We start from the raw sequence: 26,542 nt of genomic DNA on the forward strand, positions 1-26,542 counted from the left end.
CTTCACAGACGGATCGGTGGACACAGAATATAAGAGTGCTGGCGCTGCTCTTTGCACGGCCAGTGTACAGGCATATTGGAGACTGGGAGGACTAGTATCATCAACCCAAACTTGAGCTGTTTGCCATACAACAGGCATTCGCATATGTGATTGCACAAAACACTCAAAATGCAATCATACACACAGACTCAAAAGCTGCACTTCAAATATTAGGACAAAAACAGTGGCAAGATAATGTGGAAATAATTATCACCATTTTGTATCTTAGAGCAGTCGCTAAAGGCAAAGGACTCAACATAACTTTAAACTGGATCCCATCCCATGTTGGAATCCTATTAAATGAGAAAGCTGATGAACTTGCTATATTGGCAACTCGTCATCCAGTGATACATAAAACAATTCAACCCAGCCTAGAGAACATAAAAAACATCATCACCAAAAAACTCTCACATCTCAACAAAGCCTACCTGCACCAGAGAATAGCTGAAGGTTCGCCATCTGCAACATGGTATCTTCAGGCAACCAAATTAGAAAGGTTAAATATCCCCAAAGGAAACCACAGGGAAATAGCAGTTAGGTTATATAGACTACGTCTAGGTTACAGATGCAACTGGGAGATTGGTGAACCCCGACAGAGAGAGTGCATCTTCTGCCAAACTGTCACAGACAAGCCATTACTTCACTATCTTCTGGAATGTGAAGTCCAACGACCTTAGAAGAGCTTTAAGAGTCCCTGAATCTTGCAATGGCCACCCTGAAGCCATCAACAGAGCCACTCTCCTGGTCAACAAAGGTGTCCAGCAGCTGGACACCCTCATAAAGACTGTCAAGCAGTATCCTCCCCCGCGATAACAGCTTGATGGTTAAATGCAACCTCAGAACACTGAAAAGAATTACTGAACAAAAAATTGTATTACATACGGGCTATTCATGCCCGTGCCACCTCTTGGGTGGCTTAATCTTTATCAATCAATCACTCGAGGGAGAGGAGAGTGTGTGCTGTGTTTCTTTCCAGGCAAGAGTCTGGGGTACCAGACTGACGATCTGGTATCTTTAAGGAAACTTCTTCACTGCTGTTCTTGAGTGAGTACTGGTCCCCATAGGTTCTAACATCGCAGGTGTTGATATTCTATTGCCTTGATAGGGAAGATAGATTAGGATTTTTATATCGAGCTCAATTAAATAAATATATATTACTAAATTGTCCATCTGTTATATCCATCCGTTCCTGTAATTATTCATAGAGAGTTGCCAGGGAATAGTGGAAGTGAGCCGTGTTCTCACCCCCCCTCCGGAGCCGGTCGGCCGGAGCTGGGGAGCCGGTCGGCCGAGCGGACAGCACGCTGGACTTGTGATCCTGTGGTCCTGGGTTCGATCCCAGGCGCCGGCGAGAAACAATGGGCAGAGTTTCTTTCACCCTATGCCCCTGATACCTAGCAGTAAAATAGGTACCTGGGTGTTAGTCAGCTGTCACGGGCTGCTTCCTGGGGGTGGAGGCCTGGTCGAGGACCGGGCCGCGGGGACACTAAACAGCCCCGAAATCATCTCAAGATAACCCCCCCTGTGATATCCTGAACTCACAATGTTAACTCTCCCGTGACCGGTATCCTTCGTCGCCGGTCACTAGGTTGATCAAAGACGAAGGTGGTGGCGGCAGTAACTATCTTTAAGTTAGTCATAATTATCAACAACCTGCTTAGTGGCGGGTATCAGTGGTGATACGTTATAGCTGCGTTATAGCTTCAGTGTAAAACAAACACAAATATAAGGAGGTTATATCTTGATGTTATCTTGAGATGATTTCGGGGCTTTAGTGTCCCCGCGGCCCGGTCCTCGACCAGGCCTCCACCCCCAGGAAGCAGCCCGTGACAGCTGACTAACACCCAGGTACCTAATTTACTGCTAGGTAACAGGGGCATAGGGTGAAAGAAACTCTGCCCATTGTTTCGCCGGCGCCTGGGATCGAACCCAGGACCACAGGATCACAAGTCCAGCGTGCTGTCCGCTCAGCCGACCGGCTCCCAGGAGGGATAAAATAGCGTACAGAAACTGCAGGGGGTGCAATCATTTCACTGCAGTGGGATACACGAGTCCAGCATGCATGTATCCCCAGGCGCGGGGGATCTACCTGCACTACTGCACCAGGAAGCAGTCAGCGCGTTGACCTGCTGCTGGCAACACCTAGTTACAACGCTCCGCCACACACACCCTTGACTGGCTACGCTCCTCCATGACCCACCACGCTCCTTCATGACCCACCACGCTCCTTCATGAACCACCACGCTCCTTCATGATCCACCGTGACCCGCCATGTTCCACCTCTCTCCTACACCACCGTTACTTATGCTATCTAGAAAGTACGCAAGGAGGCTGTCAATGAGGGCCTAAGAGGGCTGTGTAGACAGGCTATCGATACCTTAGCGTGCTACATTAAACATTAACCAAACACCAGGGTGGTATTACTAGTTGACCTGGTGAACGTACACACGAGTGCCAGACAATCAGTGGCAGACAATCAGAGGCAGACAATCAGTGGCAGACAATCAGTGGCAGACAATCAGTGGCAATCAAGGAACAATACGGATGTGAATTGTTTGGAACAAGGCCAGCAGACGCACCGACAGGGAGACAGGTGTTGACAGTCACACACCAGCGGTAACTACAGCTACACCGACAAGCGGGTAAGTACCCAAATATACACTACATTATACATATGCTTAAACGACATTGTTGTGGTTAACATGTCACAATCCTGGTTTAATAACATTTAATCACTGTGGCATCTCCGTCCCACAGTGGGCAAGCTGGGGTACGTAAAGACAACTCTACGCTACGCTAGTGTCAACCTGCTTTTCAGTTGCAAGTATTCTAGTTACCATGGAGGCGCTGCATGGCCATAGTTGGGTATCGCCTTTGTTAGATGTGGGGCTTTGGTGTTAATTATGTATAGGTAGACAACTACCACTATACCCATCCTGTGGGTGGTAGTGGAGTAGGTAGACAGCCACCACCATACCCATCCTGTGGGTGGTAGTGGAGTAGGTAGACAGCCACCACCATACCCATCCTGTGGGTGGTAGTGGAGTAGGTAGACACCCATCTCTATGCCCATCCTGTGGGTGGTAGTGGAGTAGGTAGACAACCACCACCATACCCATCCTGTGGGTGGTAGTGGAGTAGGCAGACAGCCACCACCATACCCATCCTGTGGGTGGTTGTGGAGTAGGCAGACAGCCACCCCCATACCCATCCTGTGGGTGGTTGTGGAGTAGGCAGACAGCCACCCCCATACCCATCCTGTGGGTGGTTGTGGAGTAGGCAGACAGCCACCACCATACCCATCCTGTGGGTGGTAGTGAAGAAGATACAGAGTCACTAATACCCATCCTGTAGGTGAGTATGGAGGTGTTTAAAATAAATCCATTGAGTGGTACCTCACATCTAACGTACATTAAATGTAGTGACAGTCAGGCTCAAAGCCATGACAGAGCTTCATCTTGGGAACCTTCCCATCTGAGTGAAAGTTGATTTAGTACCTTGATTCCCTCAACTGAGGAAACTCAGTACCTTTTCTTCAGTACCTTGATTCCCTCAACTGAGGAAACTCAGTACCTTTTCTTCAGTACCTTGATTTCCTCATGTCCCATTCCTTGCCTCGCCTCGCAGGCTGCCGAAGCTCAAGCTATTCTCATAAGTTTACCCTGGCCTTTACCTGAGTTTGTCTCCAGTGTTCACTCGTTGCAGTTACAGTCATCCGAAGAACTTAATCTTTTTACGTGGGTAATTTGTCTTAGGCACTAAGTATCGAAGTAATCGCTTTAAGGTCATTATATCCTATTCAAACTTTAGTTAATTGGGAGCGTGATCGGCTTATCAAGTTATCCAGAATAAGTTGAACATAAAATGCAAGAGTTAATAGTGCCGAAAGGAAAACGCTTACAAGTAGTATAATTCTAATCCATATGGAACAAAGTGCGTCAACTTGGGTGAGGTGAACAGTTTAGTTTTCTTATAAACATACCAGTCAACTCGGACCAGTCGGTAGAAGACGGCCTCGATGCTTGCAGAGTCTGCGTTCGATTCCCTATGGTTCAATTGGTTGGTCACTGTTCCTTCAACTTTGTCTTCATATCTCAGCTCCTTGTCCACATATCCCAGTTCCTTGTCCACATATCCCAGCTCCTTGTCATCATATCCCAGCTCCTTGTCCTCATATCCCAGCTCCTTGTCCTCATAACCCAGCTCCTTGTCCCTCATATCCCAGTTCCTTGTCCTCATATCCCAGTTCCTTGTCCTCATATCACAGCTCCTTGTCCTCATATCACAGCTCCTTGTCCTCATATCCCAGCTCCTTGTCCTCATATCCCAGCTCCTTGTCCTCATATCCCAGCTCCTTGTCCTCATATCCCAACTCCTTGTCCTCACATCTCAGCTCCTTGTCCTCATATCACAGCTCCTTGTTCTCATAACCAGCTCCTTGTCCTCATATCCCAGCTCCTTGTCCTCCTATCACAGCTCCTTGTCCTCATATCCCAGCTCCTTGTCCTCACATCCCAGCTCCTTGTCCTCATATCACAGCTCCTTGTTCTCATATCACAGCTCCTTGTCCTCCTATCCCAGCTCCTTGTCCTCATATCCCAACTCCTTGTCCTCCTATCACAGCTCCTTGTCCTCATATCACAGCTCCTTGTCCTCACATCCCAGCTCCTTGTTCTCATATCCCAGTTCCTTGTCCTCATATCCCAGTTCCTTGTCCTCATATCCCAGCTCCTTCTCATATCCCAGCTCCTTGTCCTCATATCACAGCTCCTTGTTCTCATGTCCCAGCTCCTTGTCCTCATATCCCAGCTCCTTGTCCTCATATCCCAGCTCCTTGTCCTCCTATCACAGCTCCTTGTCCTCCTATCCCAGCTCCTTGTCCTCACATCCCAGCTCCTTGTCCTCATATCACAGCTCCTTGTTCTCATATCACAGCTCCTTGTCCTCCTATCCCAGCTCCTTGTCCTCATATCCCAGCTCCTTGTCCTCCTATCACAGCTCCTTGTCCTCATATCACAGCTCCTTGTCCTCACATCCCAGCTCCTTGTTCTCATATCCCAGTTCCTTGTCCTCATATCCCAGCTCCTTGTCCTCACATCACAGCTCCTTGTCCTCATATCACAACTCCTTGTCCTCCTATCCCAGCTCCTTGTCCTCATATCCCAGCTCCTTGTCCTCCTATCACAGCTCCTTGTCCTCATATCACAGCTCCTTGTCCTCACATCACAGCTCCTTGTTCTCATATCCCAGTTCCTTGTCCTCATATCCCAGTTCCTTGTCCTCATATCCCAGCTCCTTGTCCTCACATCCCAGCTCCTTGTCCTCCTATCCCAGCTCCTTGTCCTCACATCCCAGCTCCTTGTTCTCATATCCCAGTTCCTTGTCCTCATATCCCAGCTCCTTGTCCTCCTATCCCAGCTCCTTGTCCTCATATCCCGGCTCATGTGACCTGGGATATGAGGATAGCTACGCAGCACTCCTGTGTTTAGCGATGCAACACTGGTATAGGAGATGCAACACTGGTATAGGAGATGCAACACTGGTGCGGAAGATGCAACAGTGTCGAGGAAGATGGTGAGGAAGGTCAAGAAGACCTCGCCACACCTGGGGGCCGGTTCGAGGCTCCCTACAGCGTGCGCGTCATCGTGACGGGCGAAATCCAGAACCAGTTCTTGTGGCCAGCTTAGAGGCGGATTGTCTATGTGCGGGACGTTTTTCCCAGACCATTTGTTGACACTAATTGTTGCGTTGGCCATCACAACACCCGCTGGTTGTGGTCGGCTATTACAACACCCGCTGGTTGTGGTCGGCCATCACAACACCCGCTGGTGGTGGTCGGCCATCACAACACCCGCTGGTTGTGGTCGACCATCACAACACCCGCTGGTGGTGGTCGGCCATCACAACGCCCGCTGGTGGTGGTCGGCCATCACAACACCCGCTGGTTGTGGTCGGCCATCACAACACCCGCTGGTGGTGGTCGACTATCACAACACCCGCTGGGCTCGACCATCACAACACCTGCTGGTTGTCGTCGGCCACCACAACACCTGCTGGTTGTGGTCGACCATCACAACACCTGCTGGGCTCGACTATCACAACACCCGCTGGGCTCGACCATCACAACACCTGCTGGTTGTGGTCGGCCATCACAACACCCGCTGGTTGTGGTCAACCATCACAACACCTGCTGGTTGTGGTCGGTCATCACAACACCCGCTGGTGGTGGTCGACCATCACAACACTGTTGACACTGTTGAGATACCGTCTGACACTGTTGAGTGCTCGCTGTGCTCCTCATTCTAAGCTATATTTCAGCCCTCAAACTACCCCCAGATGATGTAGATCACCACCCACAGGCAGCTAAGTACACGGAGTCCAAGCATGTCATAGCACATCCAAAGTAACTAACCCAAATTAACTCATTCCATATCAAACAAAATTGAAAACAATGCTCTCAGGCTGTGAGTACCAGTGCTGCTGCCCGCCTCTGCCCGCCACCACGCTGCCTGACGCAAGTTTCAGCCACGACATATACCCCAGTCCCTTCTCAACCAATTATGTCTCTCAAAAACAAGACTGCGCAGGAAAATAAGAGCAACAAAGCCCCTAACAAGGCATCCATCCCGATCAACACTGACAGCCATCGTGTTTCTCCCTCTGGAAGCTCTGGGGTCCTGGGGTATACATACGTCAGGCTGCGAGCAGCCGCGTCCAACAGCCTGGTTGATCAGTCCGGCAACCAGGAGGCCTGGTCGACGACCGGGCCGCGGGGACGCTAAGCCCCGGAAGCATCTCAAGGTAAGGTAACCTCCGCGGCGGCGGTGCTGCTCTTCCCTCTACCGCATTACTGGTCAGGGAGCTGTGTTCTCTCAATCCTCTCCTAATTCCACGCTTACATCCCACAATACGAAATTCAAGCGTGCTTCTGGTCCCTCACTGGATTTCCCTAACTGGGCCGAGAATCAGTGGTTCAAAAAGTTGTGCCTAGTCCTTGAGACTCAAATTACGATCATCCAGAGTCTTCAGTCTGAGAATCAAGCGAACCGCGCGAACCTTCATCAACAAGAACAAGAATTAACCCTTCTCCGCGAGGATATTAGAAACTATAAGGCTAGCCAAGATCAACTCCAGCATGACTTGAATGATCTCCGTGAGGAAAACATACGTCTGAAAACTGATGAAACCATAAAGAAAAACAAGAAGAAGCTCTCAACACGACCAGCTTCTCAACACAATGACTGAATGTATCAGTACATTATCCGCCCAACATTCCATCTCCCAGGATGAACAAGATCAGCAAAAGCTGCTCGACTCTGTTGTTGTGTCGTTCCAAGATATTCCTGTGGAACGTGAAGCTGAAAAGTGTATTGAAATAGTTCATGCTCTCATAAAAGACGAATTGTGTGTCAGTCTAAATAAAACAGACATTATTGTTGCCTCTAGAGTAGGCAAAAAGAATCCATCAGGACAAAACCAGAGAAAAATTCGCCTCAAGGTTGCTACCCAGTCCATAAAATCTCATCTTGTCCGGACAGCTGTATCCCAACGAAAGGGGATCTACATCAACGAGTGCTTCACTAGAAAAAGACAGCAACTCCTCTACCGCCTGCGTCAAATCCGTAATTAATACCCAGATGCGATTCATCAGTGCTTCGTTAGAAATGGCATGATTAAAGTGAGAAAGACCTCAGGAGGTAAAATGTTTACAATTGCTAATGAGGATAACCTCAACACTTTCCTCACCCAATGTGGTTTGTCTCGCCTTATTATCCCCCTCAATGAGTCAACATAATTAACCCCCTTGTCACCTAGTGCGGGCTAGATAACCAAAGTCTCTTTGTTAAACTTTTTTAAATCAAATTTTAATTTAATTTATATTTGTCGTTTATTGGACTTAATTAATTGAGTGCATTAATATTTTCTTTAGTTCTTATTAATTATAGGATCATAACTAAACTATTTATAGTTAATAATCATTAGATTAAATTTGCTTATGTTTATTATTCAACTTTTTTCTTTGCTTTCATTTATTACCTAGGTTGCCTAGCCTCGTTATTGTAAGCAATCTACCTCATTTTTCTTTTTTTCTTTTGTTCATTTCGTGTTTGTCTTGTATAGTCGTGTTTATATTTTTATTTTTCCCCCGTTTTCTATCAAAATTTGTTTATTTTGTAATTGCCTTTCTTGCCTTGTTTTCCTACAAGCAGCCTTCTTATGCAAACAAGTATAGACCCAGAACTAAACCTCTTATCCACTATCTATGACAATCATCACTTTAATGATCAAAATTGCAGATATTTTACAGCACATGATGTAAACAATGTATTAACACATAATCACAATATCTCTGTAATTAACTTGAATGTAAGATCTCTAAGCAAACACTTCGATGATGTTAGTGCCTTGATTGAAACTGTTGACAACAAATTCTCTTTTATTATACTTACTGAAACGTGGTTAAAAGAGGATACTACTCAACTCTTTAACATGCCAAACTACTCAGCAATTCACAACTGTCGACCAATTCAGAGAGATGGTGGTACTGCTCTTTACTACCACCAAGAACTGACATGCTTAAAAGTAATTAGAACTAGAGACTGCTGTGGGGAGTATATCTTCGCCAGTTTCAGAGTCAAGGGTGCTGAGTCTGTCCTGACTATGAGAGCAGTCTATAGAATTCCTAACACTGATGTGTCCGAATTCAACTCTAACCTAAGAAATCTAATACTAAATAATAGACTGAACAAAAACCATCTAATTATCACAGGGACTTTAATATTGACCTCTGCGAGCCTGAAAACCCTACTGCTGGTAGCTTCCTCAACAGTATGAATTCCTGCTTCCTCATACCCTTAATCTTTAGACCTACTAGAATCACTGATAGTACTGCCATGGCTCTTGATCACATCTGGACCAACATAACCTCTCCACTTACTTCAGGGATAATCATCGATAGCAGTACAAACCATTACTCCACATTTATCCTAACTAACATTAACAAACCACCTCTAGAGACAAAGGAGATAAGCTTTAGGCTGCACAATGAACCTGTTATAGGCAATTTAATAGCTGCTGCTGCTAATGTCAACTGGGAGTCCGAATTAGGTAACATAGGGGACATCAACCTAGCAGTGCAATCTTTTCTTCAAAAAGCTCTCACCCTTTATAACACCCACTGTCCTATGCTAACGAAACAAGTCACAACTAAAAGGCTAAACAATCCTTGGCTTACAAAGGGAATACTTAAATCCGTTAATAAAAAACATGACCTTGAGAAGAAGTATAGGTTAGGAACCGTCTCCAAAGAATTTTCAAAGAATTACTCATCATTGCTATCTAAAATAATTAGAAGAGCCAAAATTAAATACTACGAAGATAAATTTACCCAAACAAAGGGCAACATTAAGAAAACATGGAGCACAATTTCACAAATATTGGGATCAAAGAAGATTTTAAATAACAAACCAATGCTCCTGTCCAATAACGATGGTCAGCTTACAGCCTCTGAAACTGCTATTGAGTTCAATAGGTTCTTCTCTTCCATTGGGTCATCCATAGCAAATGATATTCCATCTTCCAGTACTGATGTTCAGGACTATCTTACAGGCAACTATTCACAGTCTCTGTACGTAACGCCTGCAAATTCCACGGATGTTAATGAGATAATTTTTTTTCTTAAAACCAAGTCTAGTGCCCTTGAAGAGATACCAACTATAATTTACAAAAAAGCCTCCAGATCTTTAGCTCCTGCTATTGCATTGCTCTTCAACAAGTCACTTGAACTCCAAACCTTTCCAGATATTCTAAAAAAAGCGAGAGTAACCCCTGTCCACAAATGTGGTGATCTCACAGATGTTAACAACTACAGACCTATATCAATCCTGCCTAACTTGTCAAAATAATTGAAAAACTAATCTACAAGCAGCTTTACTCTTATCTAGCCAAATACAATATACTTAACTCTTGTCAATATGGATTCAGATAAAAAAAAAGCACTAACGATGCACTTATTAGTATGATTAACTTGATACATGCAGCTCTTGTTAAAAATGAGTTTCCTGTTGGGTTATTTGTGGACCTGTGTAAGGCTTTTGACACTGTCAACCACCAAAACCTTCTTCTTAAATTACATCATTATGGAGTCAGAGGACACTCCCTGCAATACCTCATATCTTACCTTACTGACATTCTCCAGTATCTTTCTGTGAAACTTTTAAATTTCTCCCACCCTACCCATCAACATCGGTGTTCCTCAGGGCAGCATACTTGGCCCTCTCCTCTTTCTCATCTACATTAATGACCTTCCAAATGCCTCCCAACACCTCAAACCAATTCTATTTGCTGACGACACAACCTTCATTTACTACAGTCCTGACCCCCTTACTCTAAATGTCACAGTGAATACTGAGCTAAATAAAGTCCATCTTTGGCTAACTGTTAACAAACTCACCCTCAACATTGACAAAACTTTCTGTATTTTGTTTGGCAATAAATCCTCAAATCAAATAAATCTCAGGATAAACAATACCCAAATTTGTAACAAAGTAGATGGCAAATTCCTTGGCGTTCTCATAGACCACAAGCTGAATTTCCAGACAAATTCTAAATATATAAAAAAAAATTCAAAAACTGCTGGCATTTTTCTAAGATCAGATATTATGTACCTCGCCCTGCCCTAGTGACGCTCTATTACTCCCTCATCTATCCTTATCTCAACTATGGTATTTGTGCTTGGGGTTCTACTACCCAAAATCATTTACGTCCTCTAAAGCCACCTCCGCCCACAGTTGTGGAAGCCACCACCACCCACAGTTGTGGAAGCCACCTCCCCCCACAGTTGTGGAAGCCACCTCCACCCACAGTTGTGGAAGCCACCTCCACCCACAGTTGTGGAACCCACCTCTCCCCACAATTGTGGAAGCCACCTTCACCCACAGTTGTGGAAGCCACCACCACCCACAGTTGTGGAAGCCACCTCCCCCCACAGTTGTGGAAGCCACCTCCACCCACAGTTGTGGAAGCCACCTCCACCCACAGTTGTGGAAACCACCTTCACCCACAGTTGTGGAAGCCACCTCCACCCACAGTTGTGGAAGCCACCTCCACCCACAGTTGTGGAAGCCACCTCCACCCACAGTTGTGGAAGCCACCTCCACCCACAGTTGTGGAAGCCACCACCACCCACAGTTGTGGAAGCCACCACCACCCACAGTTATGGAAGCCACCACCACCCACAGTTGTGGAAGTCACCACCACCCACAGTTGTGGAAGCCACCTCCACCCACAGTTGTGGAAGCCACCTCCACCCACAGTTGTGGAAGCCACCTCCACCCACAGTTGTGGAAGCCACCACCACCCACAGTTGTGGAAGCCACCACCACCCACAGTTGTGGGAGCCAAATCCACCCACAGTTGTGGAAGCCACCTCCACCCACAGTTGTGGAAGCCACCTCCACCCACAGTTGTGGAAGCCACCACCACCCACAGTTGTGGAAGCCACCACCACCCACAGTTGTGGAAGCCACCACCACCCACAGTTGTGGAAGTCACCACCACCCACAGTTGTGGAAGCCACCTCCACCCACAGTTGTGGAAGCCACCTCCACCCACAGTTGTGGAAGCCACCTCCACCCACAGTTGTGGAAGCCACCACCACCCACAGTTGTGGAAGCCACCACCACCCACAGTTGTGGAAGCCACCACCACCCACAGTTGTGGAAGCCAAATCCACCCACAGTTGTGGAAGCCACCTCCACCCACAGTTGTGGAAGCCACCTCCACCCACAGTTGTGGAAGCCAAATCCACCCACAGTTGTGGAAGCCACCTCCACCCACAGTTGTGGAAGCCAAATCCACCCACAGTTGTGGAAGCCAAATCCACCCACAGTTGTGGAAGCCAAGCCTTGCATACGCCACTGATGTGTGTACTCACCTATTTGTACTCACCTATTTGTGCTTGCAGGATCGAGCATTGACTCTTGGATCCCGCCTTTCTAGCTATCGGTTGTTTACAGCAATGACTCCTGTCCCATTTCCCTATCATACCTAGTTTTAAAAGTATGAATAGTATTTGCTTCCACAACCTGTTCCCCAAGTGCATTCCATTTTTCTACTACTCTCACGCTAAAAGAAAACTTCCTAACATCTCTGTGACTCATCTAAGTTTCCAGTTTCCACCCATGTCCCCTCGTTCTGTTATTATTACGTGTGAACATTTCATCTATTTCCACTTTGTCAATTCCCCTGAGTATTTTATATGTCCCTATCATATCTCCTCTCTCCCTTCTTTTCTCTAGTGTCGTAAGGTTCAGTTCCTTCAGCCGCTCTTCATATCCCATCCCTCGTAGCTCTGGGACAAGCCTCGTCGCAAACCTCTGAACCTTCTCCAGTTTCTTTATGTGTTTCTTCAGGTGGGGGCTCCATGATGGCGCGGCATACTCTAAGACGGGTCTCACGTAGGCAGTGTAAAGCGCCCTAAAAGCTTCCTCATTTAGGTTTCTGAATGAAGTTCTAATTTTCGCCAGTGTAGAGTACGCTGCTGTCGTTATCCTATTTATATGTGCCTCAGGAGTTAGATTAGGTGTCACATCCACTCCCAGGTCTCTTTCTCGAATCATTACAGGTAGGCTGTTCCCCTTCATTGTGTACTGTCCCTTTGGTCTCCTGTCACCTGATCCCATTTCCATAACTTTACATTTACTGGTGTTAAACTCCAGTAGCCATTTCCCTGACCATCTCTGCAGCCTGTTTAAGTCCTCTTGGAGGATCCTACAATCCTCGTCTGTCACAACTCTTCTCATTAATTTTGCGTCATCTGCAAACATTGACATGTATGATTCCACTCCTGTAAACATATCATTTACGTAAATTAGAAAGAGGATTGGTCCCAGCACCGATCCTTGAGGTACTCCACTTGTTACTGTTCGCCAGTCCGACTTTTCGCCCCTTACCATTACCCTCTGGCTCCTTCCTGTTAGGTAGTTCTTCACCCATACTAGGGCCTTTCCGCTTACTCCTGCCTGCCTCTCAAGTTTGTATAGCAGTCTCATGTGCGGTACCCTATCAAAGGCCTTTTGGCAGTCAAGAAATATGCAGTCTGCCCAGCCTTCTCTGTCCTGCCTTATCCTTGTTACTTTATCATAGAATTCTAAAAGGTTTGTTAGGCATGATTTCCCTGTCCAGAACCCATGTTGGTGCTTGTTTACAAACCCAATGCTCTCCAGGTGCTCAACAAGTCTTAGCCTAATTATTCTTTCAAGTATTTTGCAGGGGATGCTTGTCAGTGATACGGGTCTGTAGTTAAGTGCCTCCTCCCTATCACCCTTTTTGAAAATCGGTACGACATTTGCCTCCTTCCAGCAACTGGGCAATTCTCCCGACATAAGTGACTCATTAAAGATCATTGCCAGAGGCACGCTGAGAGCCTGCGCTGCCTCTTTGAGTATCCATAGTGATACTTTGTCTGGTCCAACAGCTTTATTTGCATCCAGTGTTGTCAACTGTTTCATTACATCCTCTGCTGTCACCTCTATATCCGATAGTCTTTCATCTTGGGTAATCTCTTCTAACAATGGGAGCTGCTCAGGCTCGGTTGTGAACACTCCATGGAATTTTGCATTCAGTACCTCGCAGATTTCCTTGTCGCTTTCTGTATATGCCCCTTCTGTTTTCCTCAGTCTTGTCACTTGGTCATTTACCGACATCTTCCTTCTTATATGGCTATGTAGTAATTTTGGTTGCTTTTTCGCTTTGACTGCAATATCGTTCTCATAATTTCTTTCCGACACTCGTCTTATGTTAATGTAATCATTCCTAGCTCTGTTACATCTAATCCTGTTGTCCTCTGTCCTTTGTCTTCTGTACTTCCTCCACTCCCTCCTGCTTCTCACCTTTGCTTCCTGACACTGTCTATTAAACCATGGGTTATTATATTCCCTCCTGCTTTTTTCCTTTATTGTTGGAATAAATCTATCTTCAGCCTCCTTGCATTTCAATATGACTTGGTTCATCATACCTTGCACTGTTTTTCCTCTAAGTTCTTCCTCCCACTGCACTTCTCCCAGGTAGTCCCTTATCCTTCTGTAGTCCCCTTTTCTGTAATCAAGTCTCCTTTCCCGGACCTCTTGTCCTTTGGTCACAATTTTAAGCTCCATCATGTAGTCAAAGACTAGGACACAATGGTCACTAGCTCCTAGTGGTATTTCATGTTCCAACTGCTCGATGTCTTCTACATTCTGAGTGATAATGAGATCTAATAGGCTGGGCGTATCCCCTCCTCTTTCCCTAGTATCTTCTTTCACATGCTGTGTTAGGAAATTCCTGTCAATAACATCTACCAGCTTCGCTCCCCAGGTCTCCTCCCCGCCATGTGTGTGTGTGTATGTGTGTGTGTGTGTGTGTGTGTGTGTGTGTGTGTGTGTGTGTGTGTGTGTGTGTGTATGTGTGTGTGTGTGTACTCACCTAGTTGTACTCACCTAGTTGTGTCTGCAGGATCGAGCATTGACTCTTGGATCCCGCCTTTCGAGCATCGGTTGTTTACAGCAATGACTCCTGTCCCATTTCCCTATCATACCTGGTTTTAAAATTATGAATAGTATTTGCTTCCACAACCTGTTCCTGAAGTGCATTCCATTTTCCCACTACTCTCACGCTAAAAGAAAACTTCCTAACATCTCTGTGACTCATCTGAGTTTCAAGCTTCCATCCATGTCCTCTCGTTCTGTTACTATTCCGTGTGAACATTTCGTCTATGTCCACTCTGTCAATCCCTCTGAGTATCTTGTACGTTCCTATCATGTCCCCCCTCTCCCTTCTTTTTTCTAGTGTCGTAAGGCACAGTTCCCTCAGGCGCTCCTCATACCCCATCCCTCGTAGCTCTGGGACGAGTCTCGTTGCAAACCTCTGAACCTTTTCCAGTTTCATTATATGCTTCTTCAGATGGGGACTCCATGATGAGGCGGCATACTCTAAGACTGGCCTCACGTAGGCAGTGTAAAGCGCCCTAAATGCCTCCTTACTTAGGTTTCTGAATGATGTTCTAACTTTTGCCAGTGTAGAGTACGCTGCTGTCGTTATCCTATTTATATGTGCCTCAGGAGATAGATTAGGTGTTACGTCCATCCCCAGGTCTCTTTCGCGCGTCGTCACAGGTAGGCTGTTCCCCTTCATTGTGTACTGTCCCTTTGGTCTCCTATCTCCTAGTCCCATTTCCATAACTTTACATTTGCTCGTGTTGAATTCCAGTAGTCATTTCTCTGACCATCTCTGCAACCTGTTCAGGTACTCTTGGAAGATCCTGCAATCCTCATCTGTCACAACTCTTCTCATCAACTTTGCGTCATCCACAAACATCGACATGTAGGACTCTACGCCTGTAAACATGTCGTTAACATATATAAGAAATAGAATTGGTCCCAGCACCGATCCTTGTGGTACTCCACTTGTTACTGTTCGCCAGTCCGACTTCTCGGCCCTTACCGTAACTCTTTGGCTCCTTCCTGTTAGGTAGTTCCTTATCCATGCTAGGACCTTTCCCCCCCACCCCCGCCTGCCTCTCGAGCTTGAACAGCAGTCTCATGTGCGGTACTGTATCAAAGGCTTTTTGGCAGTCCAGAAATATGCAGTCTGCCCAACCATCTCTGCCCTGTCTTATCCTCATTATTTTATCATAGAATTCCAGAAGGTTTGTTAGGCACGAGGTTTGCGAAGGTTTGGCACGAAGGTTTGTTAGGTTTGTTAGGTTTGTTAGGTGTGTGTGTGTGTGTGTATGTGTGTGTGTGTGTGTGTGTGTGTGTGTGTGTGTGTGTGTGTGTGTGTGTGTGTGTGTGTGTGTGTGTGTGTGTGTGTTTGTGTTTGTGTACTCACCTAGTTGTACTCACCTAGTTGTGTTTGCGGGGGTTGAGTTCTGGCTCTTTGGTCCCGCCTCTCAACCGTCAATCAACTGGTGTACAGGTTCCTGAGCCTACTGGGCTCTATCATATCAACATTTGAAACTGTGTATGGAGTCAACTTTCACCACATCACTGCCTAATGCATTCCATCCGTTAACTACTCTGACACTGAAAAAGTTCCTTCTAACGTCCCTGTGGCTCATGTGGGTACTCAGTTTCCACCTGTGTCCCCTTGTTCGCGTACCACCAGTGTTGAATAGTTTATCGTTGTTTACCCGGTCGATTTCCCTGAGGATTTTGTAGGTTGTGATCATGTCTTACCTTACTCTTCTGTCTTCCATTGTCGTAAGGTGCATTTCCCGCAGCCTTTCCTCATAACTCATGCCTCTTAGTTCTGGGACTAGTCTAGTGGCATACTTATGGACAGCTTCGTCTTGTGCTTGACAAGGTACGGGCTCCATGCTGGGGCCGCATACTCCAGGATTGGTCTTACATATGTGGTGTACAAGATTCTGAATGATTCCTTACACAGGTTCCTGAAGGCTGTTCTGATGTTAGCCAGCCTCGCATATGCCGTAGACGTTATTCTCTTTATGTGGGCTTCAGGAGACAGGTTTGGTGTGATATCAACTCCTAGATCTTTCTCTCTGTCCGTTTCATTAAGTACTTCATCTCCTATTCTGTATCCTGTTTCTGGCCTCCTGTTTCCACTGCCTAGTTTCATTACTTTGCATTTACGGGTTGAACTTCAATAACCATTTGTTGGACCATTCACTCAGTCTGTCTAGGTCATCTTGTAGCCTCCTACTATCATCCTCTGTTTCAATCCTGCTCATAATTTATGCATCATCAGCAAACAATGAGAGAAACGAGTCTATATCCTCCGGGAGATCATTTACATATATCAGAAACAGAATAAGTTCGAGTACAGAAGAGCCCTGTGTGACTCCACTTGTAATGTCTCGCCAATCTGAGACCTCATTCTGACTCGTTGTCTCCTGTTGCTTAGGTACTCCTTTATCCAATGGAGTACTTTCCCTTTCACTCCAGCCTGCATCTCCAGCTTTTTCACTAGCCTCTTGTGTGGTACTGTATTAAAGGCTTTCTGACAATACAAAAATATGCAGTCTGCCCATCCCTCTCTTTCTTGCCTGATTTTTGTTGCCTGGTCGTAGAATTCAAGTAACCCTGTGAGGCAGGACCTGCCATCCCTGAACCCATGTTGATGCTGTGTTACAAAGTTCTTTCGCTCCAGATGTTCCACTAGCTTTCTTCGCACAATCTTCTCCATCAGCTTGCATGGTATGCAGGTTAGGGACACTGGCCTGTAGTTCAGTGCTTCTTGTCTATCCCCTTTCTTGTATATCGGGACTACATTAGCTGCTTTCCAAATTTCACACACACACACACACCTGTTGTGTGTGTGTGTGCATACTATTCTGTGTCTGCTGCATCTAGCTGTTAGCTCTTTGACTCGAATCATTGATTGTCTAATGTACTGACTCCCGACCAATTTTCCTCTATCACATCATGTGGGCACAGGTGTAGGCACAGGTGTAATCACTGGTGTAGGCACAGGTGTAAGGAAAAGTGTAGGCACTGGTGTAGGCACAGTTGTAGGCACTGGTGTAGGCGCAGGTGTAAGGAAAAGTGTAGGCACAGTTGTAGGCACTGGTGTAGGCGCAGGTGTAGGCACAGGTGTTGGTACAGGTGTAGGCACAGGTGTAATGATCTGTGCAGTTCATGGCTCTCTCCCTCTTCCCGTTTTCTCCCCTCTCCCCTTGCATTCGTCATCTTACTCTCCCTTGTTCCCCCTGCTCTCTCATTTGTCACAGTCTGACCCTCACTGGTCATAAACGGTTTGAAGTCAAGTTTCCCTTAGTCAAGTGAGTTTCCTGGTGGCTGGTCAGTCCCGCTCATCCTGTCCCCTCTCTGTTCCCACCCCATTCCCACTCATTTCCCTCTCTACCTCCCTCCACTCGTTTCCCCTCTTCCCATGCCTCGCTATAACCAGTGACGAATTCAGTGCCATATAACCGAAGTTCTCAAGTTTCGAGTGAGGTGACTGGGAGCCATAAACGGCTGTTTGGTTCCTCTTGTATTGTTGGAACGATTCGGGAGTCTACGGGATTATAACATAACTTTCAGGACAGGCCTATCTCACCAAGGAGGCCTAGCGGCGGGGCTAGTCAGAGTTTTGGCTGGTCTAAGAGTAAGACTCTGTAGTCATTGGTTCGAGCCTTGAGAGGCGGGGTCCTCCAGGGTAGTGCCTTGTCACCCATTGGCTCAGCCTTAGAATATCCAGCTTTGCTTTGAATTGATTGGTGCCCCTAGATGGAGCCAAGCTCCAGAGGAAATCCTTAGGTCTCCCAGGGGTAGTTTAAGAGAAAAATAGTCAGTGTGTCTTGGGGCTTACTGGGATACAGGTCTCCTGACCTGTAGGGCAAACCATTCAACATCGTTGGTGGATTGCAGGATTAAGGTAATGTCTGTCTGAGTTTTGGTACATCAAAGTAAATTGCACACCGTTTTCCAATTGCCTCGTAGGATGTTTTAGTAAAGTAGGATATATTTTTCAATTTGACTTCAATATACGTATTTTAATTAATAAAGTAATTTTAATTTAATTATGTTTAGTTATCTGTTCCCCCTTTTTGTTATTAATGCTTATTCATGACTATTTGTGTGGTATTTATAAAATTTCCCCTGTGTTCTCCTCCAGTAATGAATATTAAAGTTGCCCTTGAATCTCAATCAGTACAGTAAAGATTAAATCTTTAATTCCCAAGCATTTACCAAGGTTCCTTGGGCCCGTGAGTTCATGATTGATGATCCCTTTCCTTCCTGAGTGATCGGTAATAGACACATTCAGGTATGTTAACGGGAAGGTGGTGACAGTGTTTAATGTGTTTTTATTTATTCAGTTATTATTCAAATTAATAAACCCTCCATTTGTTGTTTCTTCCCCATTTAATATTTCAGTTTATATTTCGCTGTAGCTTAGTGAGGGTCATGCTGAGTTGCAAGCAGTGTTAAGCTGGGGTAATGAATGGAGGGAAAGGGTAGAGCAGTTAGGGTTATTACACTGGTGTAGGCACAGGTGTTAGCACAAGTGTAGGCACTGACGTAGGCACTGGTGTTAGCACAAGGGTAGGCACTAGTGTTAGCACAAGTGTAGGCACTGGTGTAGGCACAGGTGTTAGCACAAGTGTAGGCACAGGTGTAGGCACTGGTGTTAGCACAAGGGTAGGCACTAGTGTTAGCACAAGTGTAGGCACAGGTGTAGGCACTGGTGTTAGCACAAGGGTAGGCACTAGTGTTAGCACAATTGTAGGCACTGGTGTAGGCACAGGTGTTAGCACAAGTGTAGGCACTGGTGTAGGCACAGGTGTTAGCACAGGTGTTAGCACAAGTGTAGGCACTGGTGTTAGCACAAGGGTAGGCACTAGTGTTAGCACAAGTGTAGGCACTGGTGTAGGCACAGGTGTTAGCACAAGTGTAGGCACAGGTGTAGGCACTGGTGTAGGTACAGGTGTAAGGATAGGTGTAGGCACTGGTGTAGGCACTTATGTAGGCACAGGTGTTAGCACAAGTGTAGGAGCATATAGCCAACGTAGTGTCGAAAAAAGATCAGTATAATATAGTGCTTAGAGACGTCTCGAAAGCCTTCGACAAAGTGTGGCACACAGGCCTAAAATATAAGATATCTGAACTAGGGCTTCCTGAGAGATTTACTGCTACTCTCTGCAGGTTTATAGACAATAGAACTGCTAGGCTTAATATCGGCAGCTACTTGGGTGACGTAATAGAACTGAAAAGTGGAGTACCACAAGGAAGCTGCCTCTCCCCCACTCTATTCAACATATATACAGCTGACCTACCCCAACCCCAACATGGAGAATACATCACATACGCTGACGATGTCACCCAAATAATTTGCCAACCGGGACCATCAAAGCCGCTACTAGCCGACAAGACCAAGGCAGCAATTGAACTCATAAACAACTTTGAGAAGCAGTGGAAAATTAGCACCAACAAACAAAAGTTTCAGATAATACACATTGCGAAAAGAAACCCGGACCCCATCATCCTTGACAACCATCCGATCCAATATGCAGAGGTAGGCAGAAATATTGAGACATGATAAATAGAACAGGGATACAAATTCATGTAAGGGACCGACTAAACAAAGCCAAAGCAGCATTAGGAAAACTGAGAAGATTCCGAAGCCTCAGTACTAACATTCAGATCCACCTATATAAGGCTCTAGTTCGGCCGCATCTAGAGTATCCCCCAGTACCACAACACATCATAAAGAAAACTAACATGCAGAAACTGCAAGCAGTATAAAATAAGGCGCTAAGGAGAGCAGCAAAACACCGTCCACCATATGATCAGACAATCCAGGAGCTCCATGAATTCCTGAACATACAGCCACTGAACATCAGACTGCAGCACCAAGCCATCAGGGTGTGGAACACCATCGAAATGTTAGAGGACCCAATGTTTGAAAGATTGCTCCAAGATAAGACGCCCCGCTCCCACAGCTGGTGGCCCAAGAGCTTCGATTCTCTGGATGAAAACCCCGCCCCACAGTATATAATTCCCAGATGAGATACTGACCAGATATCCTTCCCCCATAATTGGAAAACTGAGTATGTTGGTGTGTATGTATGCATGTGTGTGTATATGGGTGTGTATGTGTGGGTATATATGTATATGTGGATGTGTATGTGTGTGTATATGTATGTGTGTGTCGTACCTAGTAGCCAGAACGCACTTCTCAGCCTACTATGCAAGGCCCGATTTGCCTAATAAGCCAAGTTTTCCTGAAATAATATATTTTCTCTAATTTTTTCTTATGAAATGATAAAGCTACCCATTTCATTATGTATGAGGTCAATTTTTTTTTATTGGAGTTAAAATTAACGTAGATATATGACCGAACCTAACCAACCCTACCTAACCTAACCTAACCTATCTTTATAGGTTAGGTTCGGTTAGGTAGCCGAAAAAGTTAGGTTAGGTTAGGTAGGTTAGGTAGTCGAAAAACAATTAATTCATGAAAACTTGGCTTATTAGGCAAATCGGGCCTTGAATAGTAGGCCGAGAAGTGCGTTCTGGCTACTAGGTACGACATATGTATATATATATATATGTATATATATATATGTATATGTATATAAGTGTGTATGTATGTGTATATGTGAGCATATGTAGGTATATATGAACAACTCGATAAATAATAATATGTATGTATGAACAACTCGATAAATAATAATAATAAAATAAAGAGCCTTAAACAGAACAACATGTGTGGAAGCATCGGAGTGTGTATATATGAATGCTACACAGTATTCATCTATAGAAATCCATATATGGTGAAACACATGTGAAGAACTTCTCACACACTCACAGCTCCCTGACAAGAGGGAGCCAGCTTAGCTTAGCTGCCAACACCCACACATCGTGTCAGTAAGGCGGACAGCCCGCCTGCTTTCATACCTCTCACTGTATTTCCCACGTCTATACTTCCCTTCACCTATGCCTCTCCTTCCTCTTTACTCCCCCCCCCAAAAAAAAAAAGTGTAGGCACTGGTGTAGGCACAGGTGTTAGCACAAGTGTTGTGGGATATCTGGGGCTTGACTCAATTATTCAATTATTTACTTATTTAATTTAATAACGAAGGACCACCCACTTTTGAGAAAAGAGGGAAACTAATAAAAGTGATCATTAGAAACCACACTGAAGAACCAGTGTCTATGGATAAGTATTAGAAAGAATAATCACTTAAATAAAGAAATGGACTGTATGATTAATTAACTAAAGTCAAACACCTACATTGGGGGGGTATTACTAGAACTTCATATACGTCTAGGAACTAGTGTGGTTCGTCACCAGTTCATTGTTGAGTAAATAATATTATGATCTAAAATGCTATAGAGTCAAATATGTGAACTCAAATTGATAATATTAATGATTATTAAATTATGGAGCAACCATCTAAGTAAACACATCAATTTCCAATAATCAGATATAGTTAGAATATTCAATATGATAATCTTGCAAATTTGTATAATGATCAAAATGGAAGAATTAAATGTGTACAAAAAGTCTTAGCTTTAAGACGATTTCTATGACATCGTTTGTGATTCATCCTCGTGATCTCAGGATCTCCACATAGAAGAACTTAGAGGTGAATAACACGAATGCTGTTAACAACTCGTTGACTCCTCACATACGAGCTGAAATTTAAAGAATATTAAGTAGCATTGGACTAGGCTACTTTTAATCTCAATATTCATGAAAATAGAAAAGAAACATTAATGCGGTACTAACGTTGGATATGGGGTCGTCTCACTATATAATGACAGACTACTCACAAATATACAATCTTAAATGATGCATCAAGAAAGAAACAATACTTAACGTGAGCGTAGCTACTACTGAAGACTGCCGATATCGCGTCTGCCAGTCCCAAACTTTCACAGCGTTGTACACGTATTTGTGGGTTTTGGCTTAATTCTAGACGCGTTATTGGTTGGCCGAGCACTATGGAGCACGTGGAAGAATAATTATTCAGTATTAGTTGTGTATCAGTGTAATTCTTGCTGATAACTCCCAAACGCCACGTGTCTCGCCACTCTTGACGCCAAAACTCTCCGCTGTCCAAGCACGCTCGCTGCACAATGGCGTCTCCGCCTTCCCCAACCCGCGTCTCGCATTCACCACAGAAATTATTAAACACGAATAATACTATTTCGCGCAATTGTGGTTGAAATACTTTAATGAGGACTGGGTTGCAATTATAGGGATTTAAATATTATCGCATTCTCGTCTTATGGTGTTAAACGAGAAATGGAGAAGATTTTAATTTTCTCAATGGCATTCGCGCGTGACAGAAAAACTATTACTTGATAACAATTGTAACTAATAACTCTCGATTTAAGATTATTGGGAGTTATGTTATCCGTAAGTAATTATCACACGGAATACTGATGATTTTAGAGAACCACATTCAATTCTCTAACACATTGGTAATAAATGTGTTTAACTAGACATTATCTGACGCAATGTTTGCTGCTCTATTTCGTGAGAATTCTAGCATTAATACGCAGATGCAATGGTTAGTTTATGTTGACACTAATGTTAGTAAATTTAGTGACTACTGTAGTTAGTATATAATAATAATGATTTATTATAATACAATAGTAGTTTATTAGTGTTGGAAATTTCCAACAAGTGTAGGCACTGGTGTAGGCACTGGTGTAGGTACATGTGTAAGGATAGTTGTAGGCACTGGTGTAGGCACACGTGTTAGCACAGGTGTAGGGATTGGTGTAGGCACATGTGTTAGCACAGGTGTAGGCACAGGTGTAGGCAGTGGGATTTAGCGTACGATTTATTGGATGTTAAGACCCTGATGTCAGGGCATAATTGTAGACATCTATCTATACTCTGAGAGAATGTCTGTTTGTCTGTGTTCAAAGTTGGAAGGCAGACGCTTGGGCCTAGCTTCATCCAAATTGAGAGAGGGAATGGTCTGGGGTCCGGGATGAACATAAGCTGATCGGAGGCGCCAGACCAGCGTGCCAGGGCCACATTCTGACCCCCACGACGATTTTTGACACTGCCCACCCGCTACTCAGCTAAATATTTTGAAAACAAACAAAGATAATATATATTTCTTATAGTAATATACAGCATTATTCACTGAACACAAGAAAATTAACATAAATTTCCTGCTCTCTATAATTTGCCCGTACAAGCATAGTACGACTGTTCTCCAACTACTGTGAAGGTTCACCATCTGGTCACCACTTGGTCCGGGAGACATCTCCCGTCACGCAGGGTGCAGTTGCGCCTCCACAGATCTCCAGTATCATCTTTTGATACTGGTAATGGCTCGAAAGGGCCACCACTTACGGGCTATTCATGCCCGTGCCACCTCTTGGGTGGCTTAATCTTCATCAATCTGTAAAGGTTTCTCTTTCTCAGTTTACAGGGTGACTATTCTATCACACACTGCTGGCTCCTCTTATCACCCACAACACACACACATTAGACAATACTTTTTTTATAGGAGAGAGACAGACAGTCAGACACAGACAAAGTCAAACGCAGACAAAGTCATAGACAGACAGACAGAGTTAGAGTCAAAGACAGAGGAAGACAGAGACATAAAGACATATTTGTCTTTAAAGATAAAGACAAAGACAGACAGTAGATAGAGTAATGGATAGATTGGTGGATGGATAGTTGGATGGATGGATAGAGGGATAGATGGGTGAATAGATGAGAGATGGATCGATAGATGGATAGACAGTCAGATGGATAGACAGATGGATAGACATTCAGATGGATAGATAGATGGATGGATAGATAAATGGATGGATAGATGAATAGATAGATGGATGATAGATGAATAGATAGATGGATAGATAAACTATAAATATATTTTTGAATAGATGGATTGATAGATGTATAGATGAATGAGTAAATGGGTTATTGGATGGATGGATGGGAGAGATGGATGGATAGATAGATAGATTGATGGATGGATAGATAGATAGATTGATGGATGGATAAAAGAATAGTGTGACGGGGATAGATAAAGGGCAGATCCTCGTCGAGCTCCAACGGTGACACTCCGTCACTGCTCTCTTTACTGTGGGCTGTGTACACACTTTCCCTCGTGATGAAGTCGGCCCGTAACCCCTGTGTAGACCAGCCCCAGAACACAGGCACGTCACAGCACCTCTGGGGTCTCACTAGGCTACTTTCCGCCCCCAGAGAGCGAGAGGTAGCGTGACAGTGCGTGTACACACTTTCCCTCGTGATGAAGTGGGCCCTTAACCCCTGTGTAGACCAGCCCCAGAACACAGGCACGTCACAGCACCTCTGGGGTCTCACTAGGCTACTTTCCGCCCCCAGAGAGCGGGAGGTAGCGTGACAGGTGTCTACCACGGACTATTGGTTATCCAGCTACTCCTGTGATTGTCGGGGTTCTCACCTGCACACAGCGCGGCAGAAATGACTTCAATTCTCTGCTCTCGTCCTCTTGAACATGAGGCTACGTTCCCCCGATTACATTTACTCTTTATTCCTGTACTCAAGCGGTTAGTACCCTACTGTTAGACTTTCACATATATATAACATGGCCTAACCGTAATGAAGGTACATATAAACACAGTGTTTAAAACTAAAAGAATATTTACTAACAATAGACATACCCAACTAAATAATTATTTGTCTTGGATAGCCTGACAATTGGATAGTTTGGTAGGGGAGCCGGTGGCTGAGTGGACAGAACACTGGACGCGTGATCCTGGGTTCGATCCCGGGCGCCGGCGAGAAACAATGGGCAGAGTTTCTTTCACCCTGATGCTCCTGTTACCTAGCAGTAAATAGGTACCTGGGAGTTAGTCAGCTGTCACGGGCTGCTTCCTGGGGGTGAAGGCCTATTCGAGGACCGGGCCGCGGGGACACTAAGCCCCGAAATCATCTCAAGATAACCCCAATTAAGTCTGCAATCAACGGGCGCTCTCCACCTTCATTAATACAAACGTTACTCTGTTCCCATGTATAGGCTCAATGTTTCCTATCACATGAGAGTATACATATAATAATAAATTCCTACACGTTCCCTTGGGAATGCCTATTCAACAGGGGGGAAGGGGGAGCGCGAAACAGTCTCCGTGGTGTAGTGGTAAGACACTCGCCTGGCGTTCCGCGAGCGCTATGTCATGGGTTCGTATCCTGGCCGGGGAGGATATACTGGGCGCAATTCCTTAACTGTAGCCTCTGTTTAACGCAACAGTAAAATGTGTACTTGGGTTAAAAAACGATTCTTCGCGGCAGGGGATCGTATTCCAGGGACCATAGGATTAAGGACTTGCCCGAAACGCTACGCGTACTAGTGGCTCTACAACCATGTAACAACTCTTGTATATATCTCAAAAAAAATGATGATATCCCTAGTGGCTCCCAGCTCACTGAAGTTCCGTCACCACATCCTTGGCTGTTCTTTGTTGTTACACGTATCCTCGCCCTTCCTCTTCCTTCCTTGGGTAACACAGATGTGACGCCGATCCTCTCGACACAAAGAGGGGGGGGGGAGTGGCTCACGTTCTGTGGAGCATCCAACGCTGGTCTCAACACTGGATTTCCCTTGACCCTCGTCGCTCTGCGGGATGTACCTTTTCTTGGCAGCCTGATGTCAATGCCCAGTGCACTGATTCACCGCCGTGGAAGAAGATATCACGATGACAGACTTCACTAGGTGTGCCAGTATGATACCGGGCGCCGTCACGGTCTGCACACTGTATTCACTGTAATAATAGTAATAATAATAATAATAATAATAATAAATGGCAAGTTTTTCTCTAAATGCTCTGTGTTCCCTTCTTTGAGGATATGGGTCCCTATAATTGCACCAGAGGTGGTACCCCCCCTGTATATATATATATATATATATATATATATATATATATATATATATATATATATATATATATATATATATATATATATATATATATATATATATATATATATATATATATATATATATATATATATTTATATATGTCGTACCTAATAGCCAGAA

General features: G+C 44.9%; 1 protein-coding gene across 1 annotated transcript in view; it reads left to right on the forward strand.

The window, feature by feature from the left end:
- Nucleotides 1-2,121: 2,121 nt before the first annotated feature.
- The window catches only part of LOC123774871 (uncharacterized), a 90,187-nt gene continuing 65,766 nt past the window's right edge, over nt 2,122-26,542 (forward strand). Inside the window, exon 1 of the mRNA XM_069316578.1 lies at nt 2,122-2,681. The gene's annotated coding sequence lies outside the window, so the exon portion shown is untranslated. The remainder of the gene's footprint in view (nt 2,682-26,542) is intronic.

Source organism: Procambarus clarkii, chromosome 84 (genome assembly GCF_040958095.1).
Source record: "Procambarus clarkii isolate CNS0578487 chromosome 84, FALCON_Pclarkii_2.0, whole genome shotgun sequence".
Taxonomy (NCBI): domain Eukaryota; kingdom Metazoa; phylum Arthropoda; class Malacostraca; order Decapoda; family Cambaridae; genus Procambarus; species Procambarus clarkii.